The sequence below is a fragment of the Carlito syrichta genome, unplaced genomic scaffold (genome assembly GCF_000164805.1).
Source record: "Carlito syrichta isolate Samal-C Ts95f unplaced genomic scaffold, Tarsius_syrichta-2.0.1 Scaffold136067, whole genome shotgun sequence".
Classification (NCBI taxonomy): domain Eukaryota; kingdom Metazoa; phylum Chordata; class Mammalia; order Primates; family Tarsiidae; genus Carlito; species Carlito syrichta.
In genome coordinates, this window is record NW_007080163.1 from 126,703 (window position 1) to 135,148 (window position 8,446).

Consider the following 8,446-nt stretch of genomic DNA (forward strand, 5'->3'; position numbering starts at 1 on the left):
AAATAGAGGTTCTAATACATAGTTCCTCATTGTAGAAATGAGGTCTAACTGGAAAAACACATGTTTACAAAACAGCTCCAAGATAAGATAAAAGCAACAAGAAAGTATGGATAAGAGGCAAAGGGCAATCATTTCTACCAGTGATGACAGAAAAGGAAAGTGAGATAAAGCCATAGACATAGATTCTATTTCTCTGATGCTCAGTTTTTCTATGCTTAATGCATGGATGGTTAATTTACACAATTGTATGTACTAAGACTTGTAAGTAGGGCACTTCATTTTTTTGACTGGCACAGGAAAGCTAATGTTTAGGTGTTGCCTATCATTAGCCGTTTTATCCTTGTGGAGGGTGAGAATTCATTGAGATAAAAGGCATACTTAAAGCAAATATACTGCGAATATTCAAAATGACCCAATGGAATCATATAATTCCTGCAGCTTTCTCAGGGAGGGTTTCCAAGCAGAAAGCCTTCCAACTTCCTGCCACCTTTCAGCATCTGCAGCTGTGGCATACTGGCATAAGAACAGATACGACAGAGACAAGCACAGACTGGAACACTTGTGCTATGTGTACGATACCCTAGTTGGTCTCCCTAGTATCAGCTACTCCCTGCTGTCTGGGGAATTCTGTGCTTTGTGGCTAATTCCCAAGGAGATTGAAATTTGGCCCAGGTCAAGATTGCCATGCGGGTGTGGTTACCTTCTTAGGTATTAAATATATTGCTTTAAAAATTACATCTGCCATTCTGCTCCCTGGAGTCTAGTTAAGCTAGGACCCACTACAAAGCAGAAAGCAGTAGGGATTAATGACACGTCCTACATCTCATTATATTTATTCTTTTCACAAATATTTTATTGGTTGTAATATACTAGAGATTTAGAAGGGGGAACAAGAGGAAAGTAGAGATTATTGTCAGGAATCATCACCTGTTCATTTCTATACTGCTAAACCAAGTATGGGATACTTGGCTGCCTCCCCTGTCCTCCCCCTCATTGACACTGAATTTTTAATATATTCTCAGTCCTGGGGGTGCATGTTCCAGAGGCTATTTGCTGTAGTTATATAACCTGACTACCTTTGAGAACTGTGAAAATGATAAGAATCCACTCTGAGTACTTTGTTAATGAAAGTAGCAAAACAACTTATAGTCAGAGAACAGAGGTATTATATATGAATAGTCAGAGTGTAGTTAGGATACAGTGAAGGCTGAAGGGCTCTGAAGTTTTCAAAGATTTTAGTTACCAAAGGTTGTTAAGTCAAAATGAGATAAAAACATTGACATTGATATCTAAACATAGTCAAAACAGGAACTGCATAATAAGACTTGGATAGGAACGTAAAAGTAGATGCCAAATGGTGGCTTTCCACTTCAGGGGTACATACCTAGAAGATGACCTCCTTAAAAATGAGTTTGAAGTCACAGATTTTATTGACATTCAAACTGGCCTGGAAACAAATGTGGGCATACAATATCCTAAGGCTGATATTTAGTACTCTATCACCTTAAAGAGGGTCTCTGAATTTCTTTGCAATATACAAGCTAACAACAGTAATACATTATATTAAAATTCAGGCAGCTCTATCCCAAAAGTCTATATTGAATAGGCTTAGGACACTTTCTACTAAGAAAATATCCTAACACAAAAAGGAGCTCATTTCAATTTCTACCTTTTCTTATCCCAGATATTTCCACTTCACCCAAGTTTCTGTCTGATTGTCATAAAGCTATGTTTACAATGACACACACACTACACTCTCCATTAGGACGGAACAGTAATTGGCACTAGGAGTACAGTGTGCTACTAAAACGTCTCTGCTTGTTTAAAGAATAAGATAGGGTGGGGGTGGGAAGACAAGCTGACTTTATAAAGGACCCTTTAAAGAGAGGCAAATAAAGACCTTAAGCTTTATGGCTATGCCTCTTAGTTTCCTAGTTTCCTAAGCACTTTGTTTTGAGAGATTGCTACTGGGCAGAAAGTACTCCCTCTTTCTGTTGAATTCTCTGCTTCCCACAGAATGGGAGAGATCAGACACTGAATCGAATGCTAAGCCATCTGACTGGAACACTAAGTTTTCTGTTCAGGTTTTTTAAAGGTTCTACCTTTCCACCTCTGGTGCTCGGCTGGAACTGCTGCTGTACAGGGCTCCAGAAGAGTCGAAAGCACAAATGAGTTAAGAAGCTTTTGGTTTCCAAAGCTTTGGGGATTACAGGATTGTGGGCCTCTAGTCTATTTTCATCCATGAAGTTAAGTCTCAAGTTCAATATTGTACTTTCATAAAGGGAACAAGTTGGGCTTGAAATCATCTACACCAGTGGTTCCTTTAATTCTGAGGCCAAGCTGAGGCTGATGACATCTCAAACAATAACCCTGGAAGTAGAAGCACTAGTTTTTGAACATCCCAGGGTCTGTCTCCTCAGAAAGGTGAGAAGTGGGGTAAAATGCAATTGTTGTGGATTCCTCAAAGCCATGGGGTTTCACAGGAATGCCTAAGAGGTGGCTAACATGAGGAAAAAGACCATAACAGCAGGGACCCTGTGGGTTCTGCCTGTCTCAGTCAAGACTTTCTTTTGAGTATCAAATTTTTGTGTAAGAATTTGAAAAGGGCTCTATTACTTTAAGAAATTAAACTGTCTAGGTTTCCTTCTAGCTCTAACACTCAGAATGAATACCTCTGTCCCTTTGGGTCAGGGGATTGGAAGTCACTTGTACCTTCTTACTTATGTGACCATTTAAATTTGTAATGAATGAATTTTCAAAGTGTCAAAGAGTTTCTCACTTCTACTCCACTTATATAGACAGAATTACACTATGCAAATTTACTTCAAGGTACCCCCTGCCCCAGGAGCCTTGCTCACCTAAATTGTTGGCATTGCTGTCCAGACACGTTGGCAGTTCACTGGCTCCAAGAAACTTGGGGTTTTTTTTTGTTGTTGTTGTTGTTGTTTTGTCCAAATGTATGGGGTACATGTGAAATTTTGTCATGTGAATATAATGTACTGATCAAGTCACAGTATTTAGGGTGTTTGTCACCTGAGTATAATATGTTTTTGTTAAGTATAGTCACCTTACTCTGCTATCAAACACTGAATTTATTTCTTTTATCTTACTATTAGTTTGTGCCCTTTATCTCATTATCTTCATCTGTCTCCCTTTCCTCCACTCACCCTTTCTAGTCTGTTATCTATCTTTCTATTCTCTATCGCCACATGAGCAAATTATTTAGTTCCCACGTGACATTTGTCTTTCTGTGTCTCACTTCACTAAAGATAACGACCTCCAGTTCTACCCATATTGTTGCAAATGATATGACTGCATCCTTTTTCATGACTGACTACTATTCCATTGTGTATACCACATTTCCTTTTCCATTCATCCATCAATGAACATTTAGGTTGATTCCATATCTTTGCCATTGTGAATAATGTGAACAAACATGTGAGTATATTGGCTTATTTTCCTTCAGGTAAACTCCCAGTAGTGGGATTGCTGATCAAATGAGAATCTATTTTTAGCTTTTTGAAAAATTTTTACGTTATTTTCCATAGTGGTTTTACTAGTTTACAATACTGTCAACAGTATATAAGAGTTCCTTTACTTCACCATCCTCATCATGTTATTTTTTTGTTTTTTTAATAGCTATTCTGACTGAGGTGAGATAACATCTCATTGTGATTTCGATTTGAAGTTCTCTGATTAGTCATCTTGAACATTTTTTCATATACCTGTTGGTCAATTATAATTATACATATGTCTTCTTTTGAGAAATGTTTATTCACTTCCTTTGCCCGTTTTTTTATTTTTTTGAGTTGGATTCTCACTCTGTCGCCCAGACTGGAGTGCAGTGGCCGCTCCCGGCCACCGCAGCCTCGACCTGCTGGGCTCCGGCAATCCTTCTGCCTTGGCCTTCCAAGTAGCTGGAACTACAGGCGTGCGCTACCACGCCCATCTAATTTTTGATTTATTGTAGAGATGAGGTCTCACCAAGTTGCCCAGGCGGGTCTCGAACCCGCGGGCTCAGGCAATCCATTCACTTCAGCCTCCCAAAGGCGTGGGATTACAGGCTGAGCCACCGAGCCCGGCTGTTTGCCCAGTTTTTAATGGAATTATTTGGTTTTTATCCTGTTGAGTTGTTTCAGTTCCCTGTATACTCTAGATGTTAGACCCCTGTCAAACAAATAGTTTGCAAATATTTTCTCCTAATCAACAGGATGTCTCTTCATTTTGAATTTTTTTGTTGTTGTACAGATGCTTTTTAGTTGAATTAAGTCTCTTTTCTATTTTTGTTTATTTCCTGTGCTTTAGAGGTCTTTGTCATTAATTCTTTGCCTTGACCAACATCCCAGAGAGAGAAACTCAAGGATATATTTTAAATTTTATTTTTAAAATGTGGAGTACAACTCAGGGTTAGGTATACAAATGTTCATTATGCAGGTACCCTTGTTGATGATTTTGATGCATATAGAAGTCAGTCTGCCAGTGCCTAATTGTCCTGCATGTGTTAACATGGGAGAGCAATATGTAACCTTCACTAAAAAATTGCATAGACCTCACAGTAAATATCAAGCTTGCAAGATGGGCTACAGATTTCCCCATAGGGCTCAGAGCATCACCTTGGCAGGAGCGCTCCAACATGCATGCCCAGAATACAGAGAAGATGCCTCTGAGTGTCAAGCTCAGAGTGCACTTTATCCTGCACAGAGAAGCTTAAGCTGCCACACTGCTAGGGTAGCCAGGGCCAAACATTCACATCTCTCATGCCCTTTCTCATTGCTTGAACACTTGGGTATTATTATCTGTTGGCATTTCTTCAGTCCATTTGCTTTGGCACTTCTGGGGCTATCAAGGGCGTTTATTTTTAGTCTAGTTCACTTCTACTGTTTGTCACTTAAATGCCAATCTTCTTCCCTCCCTCCTTCCCTTCTTTTCTTTCCTTTCTTTCTTGGAGCTGGGGTCTGTTGCTCAGGTTGGAGGCACAATCATGGCTTATCACAACCTCAACCTCCTGGGCTCAGGTGATTCTTCCACCTCAACCTCCTGAGTAGCTGGGACTACAGACGGGTGCCATTATGCACAGCTAATTTTTTGATGTTTTGTAGAGGGGCAGAGTCTCCTTATGTTGCAAGGCTGATCTCAAACCCCTGGGCTCAAGCAATCCTTCAGCCTCAGCCTTCCAAAATGCTGGGATTACAGGTATTCTATTTATAGGCTGAAATTCCTTTCAGGACAAGCAGATTTCTGAGTCAAGAGAGAAGTTTTCCTACAGAGAAGGTTGTTTGTAAGAGGCAAAGTACCACAAGAGAGGTGCTAAGGGAGAGGTTCTGAGCTTTTAAGCACAAAGATTGTATTCTGGCCTCAAAGTCAGTCTCTGAAGCAATGTGAAACCAGTTTAGGAGACACTAAAATCTGTTAAATATGAATTTTTCTGATTAACTGAATAAGTGGATTTTACACTTCAATTGTAAGTTTTTTCATTTACATTAGACTGAGATGATCTTAAGAACAATGGATAAATAACGAAATGCTTTTCATTGTTGGCCAGCACTGCTCTAAGGCTTCATGTCTCTTAACTTTTAAAATGCTCAACCCTATACTGTTGGCACTATTATTCCTCTTTTACAGATCAGAAAATATGGATTCAGAAGTGGGAAGTACAGTAACTTGCTCAAGATCACCCTGGGCAGAGCTAGGATTTGAACCCAAGCATCTTGGCTCAGATGGTACTCTTAATGAGGTCCTCAACACCTTTTCTTTTTTTTTTTTTTTTTTTTTGGCAGAACTAGGTCTGGTCTGGCTGCCTTTTCATAGTCCCTGTCACAGAATTATCATGTACTGAGATGCGTTTAGCTACCTTTAGACACAGAGATCCCCTAAGACAGGGCCTTAAATTTATCTTGGTAACTCAGATGCCTGACATCCAAAGATTCTCTAGGCACTAGTTAATAATCCTGAATTCATAAGTTGATGTATTAATTCACTAATCAATCTGGTCTGAACTAAAGACTTTTGTCAAAACATTCTTCCATGCTTTTTTGAACTTGAAACCAAATGTGACCAGTAGTTTTACTAGCTATAATACTTAGAAAGACTTCAGGTATAAAGGCTCCTGTTCGCTATGTCTATGAGGGTACGTTCACCTCATCTTCATAGGACTTTATCATATAAAAACAGTGCATCTTGACACACTTGTCTATCAGAATGAGTCTGTCAGTGTGAGTGTGTTGGCTTCATTTCCATGTGAGGGGAGGGGCTCCCACACATAGAGAAAGTTAGCAGTAGCTAACTGGTAAGGTTAGGAGTCTGATGTATCAGATCCAGGTTTTACTTCTGACAAGCTTTAATGCTCTTTGGTAATGTTGGCAACAGTATACTGTTGCTTGAATCCTATCACTAATGTAAGAACATCTGCAGAGATGGAATAGTTTCTGGCCCTGTCATATTAAAGTCTAAGTTCTTGATGATTGTAAGGAAACTTCATAAGCTGCATCCCAAGTAGCATGTGGGAGCTCCAGCAATCTTCAGCTACTATCTGCCACTTTTATGATTAAGTCTTAAACACTGGGTCTGTTTACTCTTATTCAGAGCTTCTATTCCAGGCTATCTTTGGGTCACTGATTTCCTGGTTTGACTCCCATACTAGACTAAGCATGACCATAAAGGAAGGGACTAATTGTCACTGTGTCCCCCATGTCTGATGCCATGTGACATATGACCGGTGCTCAGTAGATGTGAATCAAGTGGCTTCAAGCAGATGTACAAAGAAGACTGGCATCAGTCTACACCCTACTTAGTGAACCTAACCAGTTATCAGTTAATAACTCAGATCTTGAAAAGACTACGGTAAGAAAATGAAAGATTAGAAATCCCTATAAAATAGAAGCTCTGTTTACTGATAGTATTTAGGGAAATATTAAGTTATAAAATGTGAACTAACTTGCAAATGTTATCTATCACTAATGCTGTTTCGTCTCCCTTGCTTGAGAAATTGCAAGCACCCTCATCTCCACCACCCCTCGAGTCTAGATAAATAAAAGCTCCTAGCCAGCAGGACCAATGAAGATGCCCTGAGTTGGCAAAATCAGTCACTCTAGCCAGCAGCCCCATCTTATAGCTTCTCCCTGCAAAGGCCATGCGTACTCCTCCCCCTCCCCCATTCTGGCTCTCTAGATACAAAGGAGGTTAAGGATCTCTAAGCAAACATTAAGACAATTCTAGTAGAATCCCCACACTCACTCATACAGCACCCACACTCTTACAGCAGACATTATCTTGGTTAATTTAGAGCCACAAAATGACCATCAGGCCTAAACTTTCCTAGAAGACTTTACACAAAGGGAAAGGTATGTTAAATTTAAGGTACAGGTTGAACATTCCTAATCCAAAAATCCAAAGCCTAAAATGCTCCAAAATCTAAAACTTACTGGGTGCCAACATGGTGCCACAAGTGGAAAATTCCACACCTGACCTTATGTGATAGATTGCAGCCAAAACATTATTTAATGCAAAAAATTATTTAAAATATTACATATAGTTACATTTAGGATATGTGCACAAGATGTATGTGAAACATACATGAATTTCATCTTTAGGCTTGGAGCCCATGTTCAAGATATCTCATTATATTATATGCAAATATTCCAAAACCTGAAAAAACAAACAAAACTGAAATCCACAAAATACTTCTAGTCCCAAGGATTTTTGATAAGAGACACTAAACCTTATCACCTGCCATCTCATTTGGTTCCTGCAGGGTAGTTAGTGTGTCTAAGTGGCATTAACAGTGTTTAGAGTTTTTGTTGCAAGCCAGCAGAAAAGCTCAGCCAAGAGACACTGATTTAGATTTAAAAATACAGGGTGTAAAATTGAGATGATTTTCACTTACAAAGCCAGATTCTCCTACAGCTAAGTCAGACTCTACCTCTAAGTCCTAGGAAAAGCCATCAGTTCTCAGATTTCCTAGTCAAAACTCTTTAGGTGGAGGAAAAATTTGTCCCTGGACCACTTACTTCCACTCAACAAGTACATCTTACTTGTAAACTTAGCAGAAGGTATTTTGGACTGTTTGCCATGAAAGTAGTCTGTCACGCTGTGACCCAAGTACTCTCTTGAGATTAATTTAAACAAACTGAGCAATTTTGAATGTATCAGCTAACTGTGTAGGGGGCAGCTATATTAGCTCACCAGGAGAAGCCCTCCTAAGGCAGGTACACTTATGATGAGCATCATTACAGACCTTATCATAACCCTTTAATCCATTTAATTTTTCATCAGCTAGTATATGAAGGTGGCTTTCCAAACAAAGGTCAGTATCCAAAGATAATTTAATCATGACTCAAAGTCATGTAGCCAACTCCTTTGTCTTGATCACTCTTCCCTCTACCGAAAATAACAACTTTGTTTATTTACCTTCTGTGAGAAATGGAAAATGGTTTAGATATTTAAAATG